At 30.1% G+C, this 13,442-nt stretch overlaps 1 long non-coding RNA gene across 1 annotated transcript; it reads right to left on the reverse strand.

Moving 5' to 3' along the window:
• Nucleotides 1-2,611: 2,611 nt before the first annotated feature.
• Nucleotides 2,612-4,282, reverse strand: LOC121230591 (uncharacterized). Its single transcript, XR_005928547.1, has 3 exons — nt 4,220-4,282; nt 3,658-3,745; nt 2,612-2,803 (listed from the first exon to the last, which is right to left on the reverse strand). It is a non-coding gene; the product is annotated as an uncharacterized lncRNA (long non-coding RNA).
• Nucleotides 4,283-13,442: the final 9,160 nt, after the last annotated feature.

The following is a 13,442-nucleotide window of genomic DNA, read 5'->3' on the forward strand; positions in this document are numbered from 1 at the left end:
ATGTATTTTAATTTATTTTCAATTAAATCCCTAAATCTAAAATCATACAAAATATTTTAAAAAAATATTTCTATTTAACACCAAGCATAATAATTCACCATTAAACTTCAAGAACACATTAAATTCCTCAATAGGACATTCGAAAATATTTAACAATTTCCAAAATGGAGGTACGAGGTAGTTGGACCTAGTTGTAATGGTCTCAAAAACATAAAATTCCTGAAAAGTTAACCAATAAACACTTACATGCAAACATGAATTCAAACCAAAGCTTCCCCTAGTCCTTCAATGGAGGTTGGGCCAACATAAAAGAAAAAATGAAGCAGATGATACCATTCTTTACATTTTCTTCTACTTAATTTTACAATAATTACAAGTTTGCCATTATTTCATATTTTTAATTAATTTTCTACATATCTACCATCCACTAAGTATAGAAAAGGCTTAATTGCCACAATAAACCATCCTAAATTATTTAAATATCCAATTAGCACTAAAACACCAATAACAATTTATATTTACACTTTTTACAATCTAGTCCTTTAAAATTAATTAACTATCTAAACGTTAGAATTTTTAAACCAAATTTTAATATGACACTAATGACTTCATAAATATTAAATAATTAATATTTAAAGACTAACACATTAGAATTGTGGTCCCAAAACCAATGTTTCTAACACCACTGAAAACGGGCTATTACAATAAGATCTAAGTATTTATTGCGTAAAACAAAAATCAAATGACAAAATCCATTATAGGGTTCATCTTCCCTAGGAATTTAGAAAATTAGTTCATGCTTGAAAATAAAAACATCCTAGAGACAGTTAAACCTAAAGAAGTAAAAAAACTCATGATAACCTCTTAAGAAATCAACTGGGAGTCTTCAATATTGATGGAAATCTACTTTAGAATCAGCTTCAATGGTGTTTTTCGAGTTGTTTGCTTGAGTATTATATGACGACTCACTCCTATCTTCTTATTTTTGTCATATATACATCTTAGAATGCCGAGAAAACCTAAAAAATATCATTTTTCTATAGTCCAAATTACCAATTCGCGAAATCAACACAGCCTACCACATGGTCGTGTGGCATCCGGTGTGGCCTACATGGCCGTATGTCCAAGCCTTGTGGAAGAAATCAGTCCGTGTGGCTCTTATAGCTTACTCTGATTTTTCGATTTTTGATCCTTTTGTTCTCAAATGCTCTCCTAAGTATAAAAACATGAATTTAAAGTATTAAGAGCATAAAATTCATAATTAACATTGAATAATTACCTAAAATTGCATTAAGATTAAATAATCACCTAAAATTACATTAAGAATGCGATTAAAACAAGTTACGTTTAGCACTTATTAAGTCGGGTAAAAGGGTGTTACAATTCCAACCTTTCTAACAGTGAATCCTCACTCATACAAGCTTAAGAGCTCTCTCTTGCACCGTTTCAATTCTTCTCTTAACAGCCATAAACAAACAAAATATCATTGTACAAGCTTTAGAGCTTTCTTATGAAAATAACTTCAAATAGTACTTAGGAAATGTTGAGAACACCATTTCTTACCTCATGGAAGCTTTCTCTCTCTATCTTCAACTTTATCTCTTAAGAACTCATGAAACCCTAAGTTGAAAGAGAGGTTTTTAAAGGTAGATTCAAGCTTACAAGGAAGCTTTCTGGTTGATTTTAACATGAAACCAATGTGGGAAGGTGTTGAATGCTTGAAAGATTTAAAGAAAAAGAAGGAAAATGAATAACAATGGAGAACCTCCAAGGGGAGTGGGAGCCACGGTTGGAAGGAGTAGAAATGGCCAATTTTTGGCCTTTTGTTTCCTTTATATAATACAAAAAATTAAGACCTAGTCAATGTAACACCCCTCACCCGTATCCAACGCTAGGATATGGTTCGTGGTGCTACCTGACTTAAACTCAACCAACTGTATAAAACTGGGCCATGAAATTTCAAACAATTTAGAAAACTTCTCCTTTCACAAGCAATTATCTCGTATATGGGCTTACGAGGCCTAATCATAAATCCAGGGTTGTTTGCAACCCAACCGAGACCTCATGAAAACTTAGAAAATTTTTATGCATCAAGACTCCACACGCACTTGTGGGTATAGAACACACGACCGTGTGCCAGGGACACACCCGTGTCCCGAACCCGTGTCTGAAATCATAAGCATTCTGCCAAAACTACACGGCCCTCGAACACACCCGTGCCCTATAACCGTGTCCTTCACACGGCCGATACAGACTGCCGTATCCCTTGTTCGTGTGCTACAAACATGCATACTGACTTTATGACACGGCTTAAGTACAGGCCCGTGTGGCCTACCCGTGTACTAAAATGATTTTAAAAATTTAAATGTAGTGGACGCACGGCCATAACACACGCCCATGGGTGTGAGCCGTGTGTCACACACGGCCTAGACACACGCCCGTGTGTCTTACCCGTGTGGACAAACTAGGCTATTTCCCAAGCCTTTTTGTCACCCATTTTGCACAACCTACACAAAATCATTTCAATATATAAATCACATCACAATGGGCACTAATTCATCCATAGAAATAACATTATATGCATTCATCAAAATGAATAATAACCATTATTCCAGGCTTGATTACAAAATGAAGGGCCTTTGACTTAAGCCAAAATACATGAACCATTCTCTTAATACAACATCCTAGTCTAGCCCTATACATGCCACCATCAAAAATATAAATCCAACTATACCGGGTATTGCGGCCGATAATGTGATCGATATCTCTGACTTTAAGGGATCCTTAAGTTAGCTTGATAACACTGAAAGAAGAGGGAAAGGAAATAGGGTAAGCGTAAAGCTTAGTAAGTTGCATATAAATAAATATACAACAACAATCTCACCATTAGTCATCATACTTATAGCTCAAAGGTAAACATAATTTAACTTACTCATTATCATCTACTCGAGTCACATTCTTTAAATTAAGCTCGTTACTCATGCTTACCATATAGGTACCTGTACCACTCACAACATGATTATTCTTTCTTTATCAAAATTGATCTACAACTCTCATCATTGAAATGTTTGGAATACTACTGGATATTCTATTAACCTTCAACATGGGATATATTGCCGATGCCATGTCCCAGACATGGTCTTACACTGGCTCTCATATACGCATGCTGTTGCATGTCCCAAACATGTCTTACACTAGCAAAACTCTTAGCCGATGCGTGCCCCAGACACGTCTTACACTGGCTATCTCTGTTGAGGCCAATGCATGTCCTAGACATGTCTTACATTGGCAGTCATCTCTGTGCCGATGCCATGTCCCAGACATGGTCTTACACTAGCTATCATGGTATGGCTGATGCATGTCCCAGACATGTCTTACACTAGCCCTCGTCTGGATGCCGATGCTATCTCCCAAACATGGACTTACACTGGCTCTCATAATGTGGCCGAAGCATGTCCCAAACACATCTTACACTGGCGCACAAATCACCCAATGCATATCTAGTTCGTATTCTAATGTTTCAACGGGATATTTCTATTATCTCAATTATTACTAGGCATTCTCAATTCATAACTTGACAACTCATACAATATCAATTCAATGGTGATATGAATACAAGTATTAACAGTGTATTTGTATCATTTACATACAACTTACCTCGGTTCACAAAAACTACTCGACTATTCGGTTTAGTCGGTTTGCTTGGCCTCCCCCCGATCTAGGTTCGGATTTGGTAATTCTTGATCTATAATGACAATATGCACTCATTTAGTCACTAATTAGGATTAAGCAATCATAAATTTACATCTTTGGTAAAATGACTATTTTGCCCTTGGACTTTGGCAAAATAACCATTCTACCCCTATGCCCGGAAATTGATTTTCATCAAATTTCATTGTATCTCAGGCCTAACCGAACTATTTTTGCTATTATAGCAACTTCAAATAATCACTATTTCACATACTTATTAACTATTTTACAACTTATGCAAAATAGCCCATTTTAGGTGTTTTCATGCTAACACCTTTTTCAAAAGTTGTCCATAACACAAATAGGACTCCTATTCCTCCATAAAAACTCAATAAACATCACAAATCCTTTCATGGCAACACTCTAAACTCTTGACCATTTTGCAAGATATCACCCTCATTTGAAAACTCATGCTTCAAGGGTCTCAAAAATGCAAAAATCATCAACAAAGGGTGTAAGAATCACTTACTTGAGAGGGCTTTTAGTTGCTGAAAATTTTCAGCCTTCAAAACTCCATTTTTGCTGATATTTTCGGTGGAGAAGAGAGATGGAGAAGAAAGAAATGATAGCTAGGCTTTTAGGCATTATTTAATCACTAAATCATGACATCATCCACCTAACACTTTGACTATTTGCTTAAAACAAATCACATGGCCGGATAACACTAATAAAAAGGGTGTAATTGCCCTTTAAAAGCCCTCAATTTAAGTTCTTTATCTATTTAACTCATTTGGGTACTAAAATGCAACTTTTGTCTTTTATGCGATTTAGTCCTTTTTCGAAATTGGGCTAGAAAACATTAAAATTAACTCACCAAATTTTTTATGCACTAATAAAATCTTACTATAACCTCATAAAAATAATAATTTTTTTTAAATTCGGATTTGTGGTCCTAAAACCACTGTTCCGACTAGGCCCTAAATTGGGCTGTTATAGTCAAATTGGTTAAAGTTCATTTTAAATTAGTGGTTCACACTCCATCATCTATAATTAATCGCATCTAGTGGCTCACATTCATTTCCATAAAATCAAATATTGGGTAAAAATAATTTTTCTAATATGAAATAATTGAGAAATGATTAAAATATCCTTATGTGGTAAAACTATTATTTTACCCCTATTGCCTTCTTGTACAACTTCTTCACATCCATTAGGTACTAATAAATTCAAACATCATAATTCACTTTTAAATATTCACAATAGTCTTTGGGTGGTAAAAATTACATTGATATGCTTTTTCAGTAAAAATAAAAAAATTACAATTTAATTCGTACTTTCAAATCTTTTTCAATTTTTTCTCAAAAATGATCTTCACCACACCAATACATATTCCAAGTTATTTTTATGTCAAATAACCAATAATAACTCATTTTTGGTCGAATTTACATTTTATTTAATTTAATCCTTTTTGTCACATTTCCACTTCCACAATTCTTTTCATTGATTTCCATTTCCATTATAAATTTTACTTTCATAAAAATTATTTGTCTAACTCGGTTTCCAATTTTTTTTGGAATTTCACTATGTTTGATTCCGAAATAGTGTCATTTACTATATTGAAAATTTTTAGGGTGTTATATCTTGTAAATACATATTTTTAATAAAAATTATCTAAAAATAGTTGTAAATTTTTTTAAATATTATTTTCAGTCAAAATTGTTAAAAAAATTAAAACTTTTTACAATTACAATTTACTGCTAAAAAATTATAAATGGTTAAAGACATAAATAAAAATGTTTTTTTAATAATCTCATTACAGGTCCTGATAATATCTATTCTTTTTGACACAAAGCTTAGAACTACCCATAGCCCCTCCCCAATCCGTAAATAGGAGGATAATGCGTTTCAATGCACTCAAACTCACATCCTCCTGTATTGGCAACAATATCCATGCCAATTGAGTTCAGACTCAATTGACATAACTAAAAATATTTTGAAAACATAGTTAATAGAATTAAAAAATATTTACATTAACATTAAATCTATTTAAAAAAATGGAATATAAACAATATAAGAAGCAAATATGAAATTAATGCGGAATTTAATAAATACCACGATATATTTGTGTAATATGTTTAAAATACTCTTAAAATCTTTTAAAAAACAAATTTACACACGCAAATATTTTTTAAAAAATATTTTAATATTATTTAAAATATATTTAATTATCACATTCTTTTGAATGTATTATTTGTCAAATTCTTTATCTTAATTCTTTCCTTATATTTATTTTAAATCTGTTATATTAAAAAATAATATGATTTAATTTAATTTATTTTAATTATTAAATAAAATAAATACATGCATCACATAAGAATCAAACTAGTCACACATATATATATTATCTAGTTCTCATGCAAAATATGGAACAAATCTAGGTGGAGTGTGCGATAAGTGGTGGGCCTAATTGGTCTAACACATAAATAGTTTATAACATTAAAATAAAAATTAAGACCCACTATTAATCAATATTTTCATCTACTTTTGAAATTAATTTACTTTTATCATTTAATTTTGAAGTCATTTCTATTAATTTTTTTTCTTTTATATTATTTAATGTCTCATTTTTAATCACTATTTTTATAGTTTATAGGTTTTTAATATTTGATGTAACATTTTATTTTTTCTACCTGCTTTTTGTTACTTCTGAAAATTTTAAATTTCCATAGAATGAAAATCTTTCTAATATCAACCATAAAGATTTCAAAACTAAGCAGATATATTATTTCATTTTAATTTCTTAAATGATTATATTTAAAAAAGTTAACAAATATTTAAAAGTAATATATTTAATGCATACAACTAATTTATGTATCGTATGGCTAAAAATTAGTAAATTTAATATTTTTAATTGACATTAAATCATGATTGTTGAAATTAAGCTGGACCGATTAATCAAACTAAAAATCATTCAGATTTAGGGTTGTTGAGACCAACAAAAATAAATTCCTACCCAATAATATAAATTATTTTAGATAGCAGTAAGTAGGGTCGAATCTAAAGAGACTTTAAATAATTTTATTTTTTTAGTAAAAAAAAATATAAAATAGGAGAATTTTGAAAATTAAAATTAAAATTAAAACCATCAAAAAGAATATCACAATTTGAATTTTTTTTTAAAAAAAACCAATATGATGAAGATACAAAGGTAAAATCTCGATTGTGATTCATGGGTTTGATCATCAATGCAAAGATAATTTTAATATTCCTTAATAAATTAGTTATAATTGTCGACGTTGAGCCTAGCAACCAATCTATCTTTACCTTACCAATAACCAAGAGAAATATCGTTGAAGTTATTTCACTTATAAATAAACTACTCTATAACTTCACAACTAGGATTTAACACACTGATAGCATTAAGAGTGAAAGAGACCTAATTCTAACCAACAAACACACACAAGGTGAATTTATTTAAATTAGTTTCCCTGTTCATACAACATAAATGGCATACGTAGTTTATATTGACTGCCGCCAGACGTGCAGACGTCTGGACTTGAAATATTGCATCAAAAAGTTATAAAATTAAGCAACAGTGTCCGCAAGTATACAGGTCAAATTGTGTAATACAGATTAGTGTTACAATGAAACACTTTGGGAAGCATCTAAGGATTGTAGCCAAGGGAGGTTAAATTAAACCTAAATTAATTCTCTACATTAATAAGTCTAAATAGTACCGATTTAAAATTATAATACAAAAAATTCAAATTAACATCAATTAATCGAATTAACCTAAAAATTATTTAAACTAAAAATCAACCAATTTAACAATAAAAAAATTCAATAAAACAAGCAGGAGATCAATTCACTTAAGTGATCCTAATTAACTTCAGAACTCGGGTTTTATCAAGTCAGCTATTAATTAATTAGTTATTACCTCTCAGCCTCTAACTAATTAACTAATCGACTAAAACATACTTACCTTTTAACCTCACTTTCTTGATCAGGATAAATTATGATGTACTTGGTAAACTTATCTCGCGATCTTGTTTATCCTAAATTACTTCCTAGGGGCGTCACTTTCTAGGGTTTAACCACGCATAATTTAAACCAACTAACTCAGATTTCAACCCTCGTTCATTCGTTAATTATCCACACATTCGTTCGTTAATCTCCCGAAGGAAATTAGCTACTCATGGATCTAGATGAAATAATTTTGAAACTCATATTTAACATGCAAAACAACAAATTAAATAAAAGTGAGTAGAGAAATAAATTTGTTTCTGGTATCGATTTGATCTTGAAAGCGAAATTTGTTGGAAAAAAATTCGATTTGAAAATGATTTTCTTGCATAACAAAAAATTAAAATTTTGGAAACCGACTCGGTATGTGATATTTATAGCAATAAACCTTAATCGAATTTGTACCTGTGTTTTTGGCTTAATGGACATTCGTTTTCTCGACTTTGAACCAAACAATCTTCTCCTCTATTCTCGTAACACAAACTGCTTCAAGTGTGGGCTAGAACCAATTGAATCGAAACACAGAACTAGAAAAAATGTTCTCTCCTTTTGGGGTGATATCGAAAATTATCTCTTCTTAATAGAAACTGGTAGAATTGTTGTGAATTCCACTTTTCATCAACATGTAATGTCAATGAGAGGATATCATTTTGGCTATGAATTCCACTATTGCAAATGATGCTACATACTACAAAAGTTATACACCTAACACACCAGCTTTTGGTTCCTTATCTATTTGAACTCATGTTTTTACTTACATCAAAGTGTACGAGTCACATATACATAGTCCTTCATCCACTCAAGATTTAGGTATGACACACTATGAACGCTACAAATGAATAAAAATAGATTTAGGATCTATTTTGTGTGGGTCCTTTCCGATGTATTGACAGTCTAGTCAATTACATCTATGCCTCTATCTTCTAGAAATTTGTAATGACCTAAAATTCACGGGCATCGAAAAAGTGCAATATCGGGCCTCCGTCTTAGTAAACTAAGTTCGTAAATAATTATTAGAAATATTTATGAGTCTAGTAGTGAGTTTAATTAAGTTTTAATTAGGTGAATTTAGCTTAATTAAGAGTAATTATGAAAAAGGATTAAATTGAATAAAGGGTAAAAGTTTAATTATAGATTAAAGAAAAACTTAAGGGGCTAAATAAGCAATTAGACTAATTACTTAGAATGAGGCAATTAATGAGTATAAAAATCTTGAGGTTTTGTTATTAATCTATTATTATAATTATTATTAATAATTATTATTATGGTTTTCTATTTAAATATTATTAATATTATTATATTATGAAATAAATTAAATTAAAACAAGTGTATGGTGATAAGATGGTACACGTGTAATAATGTATATATATACACTTGTATTATAATTATTTATTTACTTAAAATTTAAGTTAAAAGATATTTATTAATTAAATAATTATATTATAAGATTTTTGTATGATAAATAAATAAAAAAGACAAATGGATGGTCATGATAATATACAAATGTAAAAATATTTATATGTACAATTTTTATATATGTATTTATTTTTAAATAGATATTTATTATAATTATTATAGTTTTATATTAAATTATTAATTATTATTATTATTATTATTATTATTATTAAAATAAATTAAAATGAAGACAATAGTATAATGATTAATGATACATGTGTAAAATATATATAAATACACTTGTAATAAAATAAAATATTTTTTGTAATAAAATAAAATATTTTCTTATAATTTAAGTAAAAGATATTTATGAATTAAATATTATTATATTATATTATTATTATAATGTATTATTATTAATATTATTAACTAATATATATATATATGAAATAAAGTAAAATAACAAAAGAAACAAAAGGAGAAAAGAAACAGAAGCTTTCGAAATAGGGAGAAAGGAAAGAAGAAAAGAAAAAGAAAAGGAAAAACTAAGGTTTTAAAGCTTAGAGTTTAATTTGGTAAGTCAATTAAGTTATTTTCTTTCAATTTTGATGTTTTAGAAGTTTTAGAACAAAGTTTTGTAGAAATTAAGTTGAGATTTTGGAAGTTCTTAGGTTTTTGAGTATAGTTCATGTTGAACAAATGATTGAATTAGGGATTAAATTGATAGAGTTCTTTTTTAGAATTGATTAAAGGATTAAATTGTAAAGTAAGCTATAAGTTTTGTGTTTAAAGGACTAAATTGAAAGAAATTTGAAATTAGGGTTTTATCATGAACATTGGATATTTATGTTGAATATGATAGAAAATTGAGTAGAAATAAAGTATGAATTGAGTTAGAAAAGTAAGTGAACTTAGTTAGGATCAAATTAAAAAAAAGGTAAAAATTGAACAGAAATTCAATTATTCAATATAAATTAGTGTTGAATTAATAGTATAAATTATTTTATTTTTCGTAGTTAGCAAAGAATCTGAGGCATCGGCACCGAGAGGAAAAGAGAAGGTTATCGAGGAGTAATCGAGTAAATCACGGTTTGTATTACTATAATTCAAATTACTATTTATTAAATGTTATATTTAAATTTATGTGTATGGTAAGTAAAATTATAAGGTAAGTATCAATATTGAATTGAATGAAATTGAGATGAAGTATAATTATGTATACATATTTGATAGTATATTGTTGGAAAGTGGAAAATTGTATCGAATTGAATTGTACATTGAAAGTGAAATTGAAATTGAGAAATGATTTGAATACCCTATTAACTAGTCGGGCTAAATTGGATATAGTTGGCATGTCATAGGATTGGAAGAGTACGGGAATTTATCGGCTTTGCCGATCAGGCACTATATATGTCATATTAGGCACCACGTGTGTTATTTTAGGCACTTTATGTGTTATATACGGCTTTTGATATATTGATCAGGTACTGAGTACCATTTTAGGCACAATGTGCCGTACTGGTATGTTTGGTTGGAATCTGTGTATCCGCCAAGGTCCGGGTTTGTTAATAGGGTGAATAATCGAAATGAGTGAATTGAATAAATTTGATTGATCGTATAACTGAAAGTATGAGAAAAAAATTGTTAGTCAAACTGTGAATTGAAATTGTATGTGAGATTTGAAAGCATGAACCTAAGATTCATGAATTGATCAAGTTCAAGTTATTAAGATATGATATTGTTGATGAATTATTATATGTGAAATATGAAATTGAATGTAAATTAGTTTATATGATTTGTAAATTTTACATGTTTAATTTTATATGATTAATATTTATAATTCATTAAAGTTATATAGTTTGAATTATGGTAATACCACTGAGTATGAAATACTCAGCGTATGGTTGTTTCCGTGCGCAGGTCAGTAGAAGTTAAAGATCCCGAATCAGCATCCAGATCAATCCCGACTTTAGCACAACTTTCGTGATGTATTTTTCCTTTTGGTAAATGTGGCATGTACCTAGGTCATATATATAGGTCATATGATTTTGGTTATAAAGTATGGATGATTTGTAATATTTTGAACTTAGTTTTAAGTGAAATGGTAAATAGTATATTATAAAATTTGGTATTAAGTTTGAATGGAAAATAAATGAAGTTATTAGTCAATTTGAATGATATCATGAATGTTTAATTATTAAATTACTTTGTTAATGAATTGGTTATGATATAAGTGTATTTGAGTATAAATTGTTTCTGGTTGTGCCATTGGTTTTGGATTGGTTGCGGTTTGAAAATTGCAGGGAAGGTTAGATGTTTATAAAGGGGTTATATTGAGTTTAAAAACAAAAATTTACGAAAAATTTATGGATTACTCGAACAAGTCCCGTTCCACTTCTAATACGTATTTTGGGCTTCGAAGGTCCATCAAAGGGACTTAGTCATTAAATTATAATATGTATGTTATTTATTTGTGAATTAATCGTAAATTTTCTGATATGTCTGGTAATGCCTCGTAACCCTGTTCTAGCGACTGTTTAGGGTTAAAGGGTGTTACAAAATCATTTGCTCTAATGCCCAAGACAAGGCATCTCTCACTTGGACTTGATAGACAACATATTAGTCTTTTAATCGGTTTGCTCATTTTTTATTAGATTAAGGACATGTTTAGGTGCTTCTACTAATACAAGCTATCTTTTCGTACTACAATCCGACCTCGTAATATCGCTTAGTATTAGTTAAAAATTTAGACAACCAATGAGCAATATTTGCGTCCATTTTTCTTTGCATGCAAAAACAATGTGAGGAAAATTATATAAAGTATATTATTGTAATCAATGAATCTATTTTATTAACTAATTTGTTTGAAAAAAATTACTAGTTTACAAATGAATATACTACACTCAGGGAACCAGATCCAACAGTCTTCCACTTTTCCTAGGGAAGTAGATGGGCCATATTTCACATTCTTATGCTTTTCACGTGTTTCTCAAAACTCCTAACTAGTAGAGTCTTGGTAAATAGGTCCGCCAGGTTGTCCTCAAGTACGACCTTAACTACATCCATGGTTCCTTCTACAGTTGCCTCCCTTATGATATGATACTTTCGATCGATATGTTCTGTCCTCTTGTGGTTTCTCGTCTGTTTGGTATTAGCTATTGCCAGGCTTTTATCACAATACAATGTGATAGCTTTTTCCATACCAGGAACAAATTCAAGATCTATGAGGAACTTTTGAAGCCATATTGCTTATTTGGTAGCTTCAGAAGCAGCCACATATTCGACCTCCATAGTGGAGTTAGCAGTACAACTATGTTTTACACTTCTCCACACAATAGACCCGTCGCCTGGGACAAAAACACATACCGATATCGATTTCCTCGAATCCCAACACGTTTGGAAGTCAAAACTAGTATATCCGATAGGAATAAGGTCTCCTACAGAATACACAAGCATATAATCCCTCGTTCTCTGTAAATAATTAAGTATATGTTTAACTGTTTGTTAGTGCCTTGGTATTGGATTCGCTTGATATCGACTTACCAATCCCACTGCAAAACAGATATCTGAGCATGTGCATAGTATAGCATATCATACATGAGATTTTCTACTGTCGAAGTATAAAGAGCCTTTCCAATGCTCTCTTTTTCTTTCACTGTGTTAGGACAATCCTCTAAAGAGAGATGAAATCTTGATATGGATGGTTCATTTCCCTTATTTGAATCTGTCATTGCTAATGCTCTGATATCTTGTCTCTGTATGAAGCTTGACACAGTGCTATCACTTTTTTTTCTTTTAATCCCTCAAGATTCGAATACCTAGAACAAAATTAGCTTCTCCTAAGTCCTTCATGCTAAACTATTGGGTTAACACAGTTTAATTTATGACAATGTCCCTACATCATTCCCAATAAGTAGAATATCATCGATATATAAAACGAGAAAGACCATATTTCCATCCTCTAAACGTTTATAAACACAAGGTTCATTTACATTTTTCTCAAATCTAAAATTCTTGATCGCTTGATTGAATCTTTGATTCCATGAGTGCGACACTTTCTTAAGTCCATATATTGATTTAAGCAGTTAGCAAATTTTGTGCTTGTTTCCTTTAGCTATATATCTGGTGGATTGCATCATGTAGATGCTCTCTTCAAGATAGTTGTTCAAAAATAATGTCTTGACATCCATTTGTCAGATCTCGTAATCGAGAGCCTTCATAATGGATAGTAATATGTGAATTTAATTGAGCATAGCAACCTGATAGAAGGTTTCTTCGTAATCAATGTCTTTTTTCTGAGTATAATCTTTTGTTGAAAGTCTGGCATTATAAAT

The sequence above is a fragment of the Gossypium hirsutum genome, chromosome A06 (genome assembly GCF_007990345.1).
Source record: "Gossypium hirsutum isolate 1008001.06 chromosome A06, Gossypium_hirsutum_v2.1, whole genome shotgun sequence".
NCBI classification, from domain to species: domain Eukaryota; kingdom Viridiplantae; phylum Streptophyta; class Magnoliopsida; order Malvales; family Malvaceae; genus Gossypium; species Gossypium hirsutum.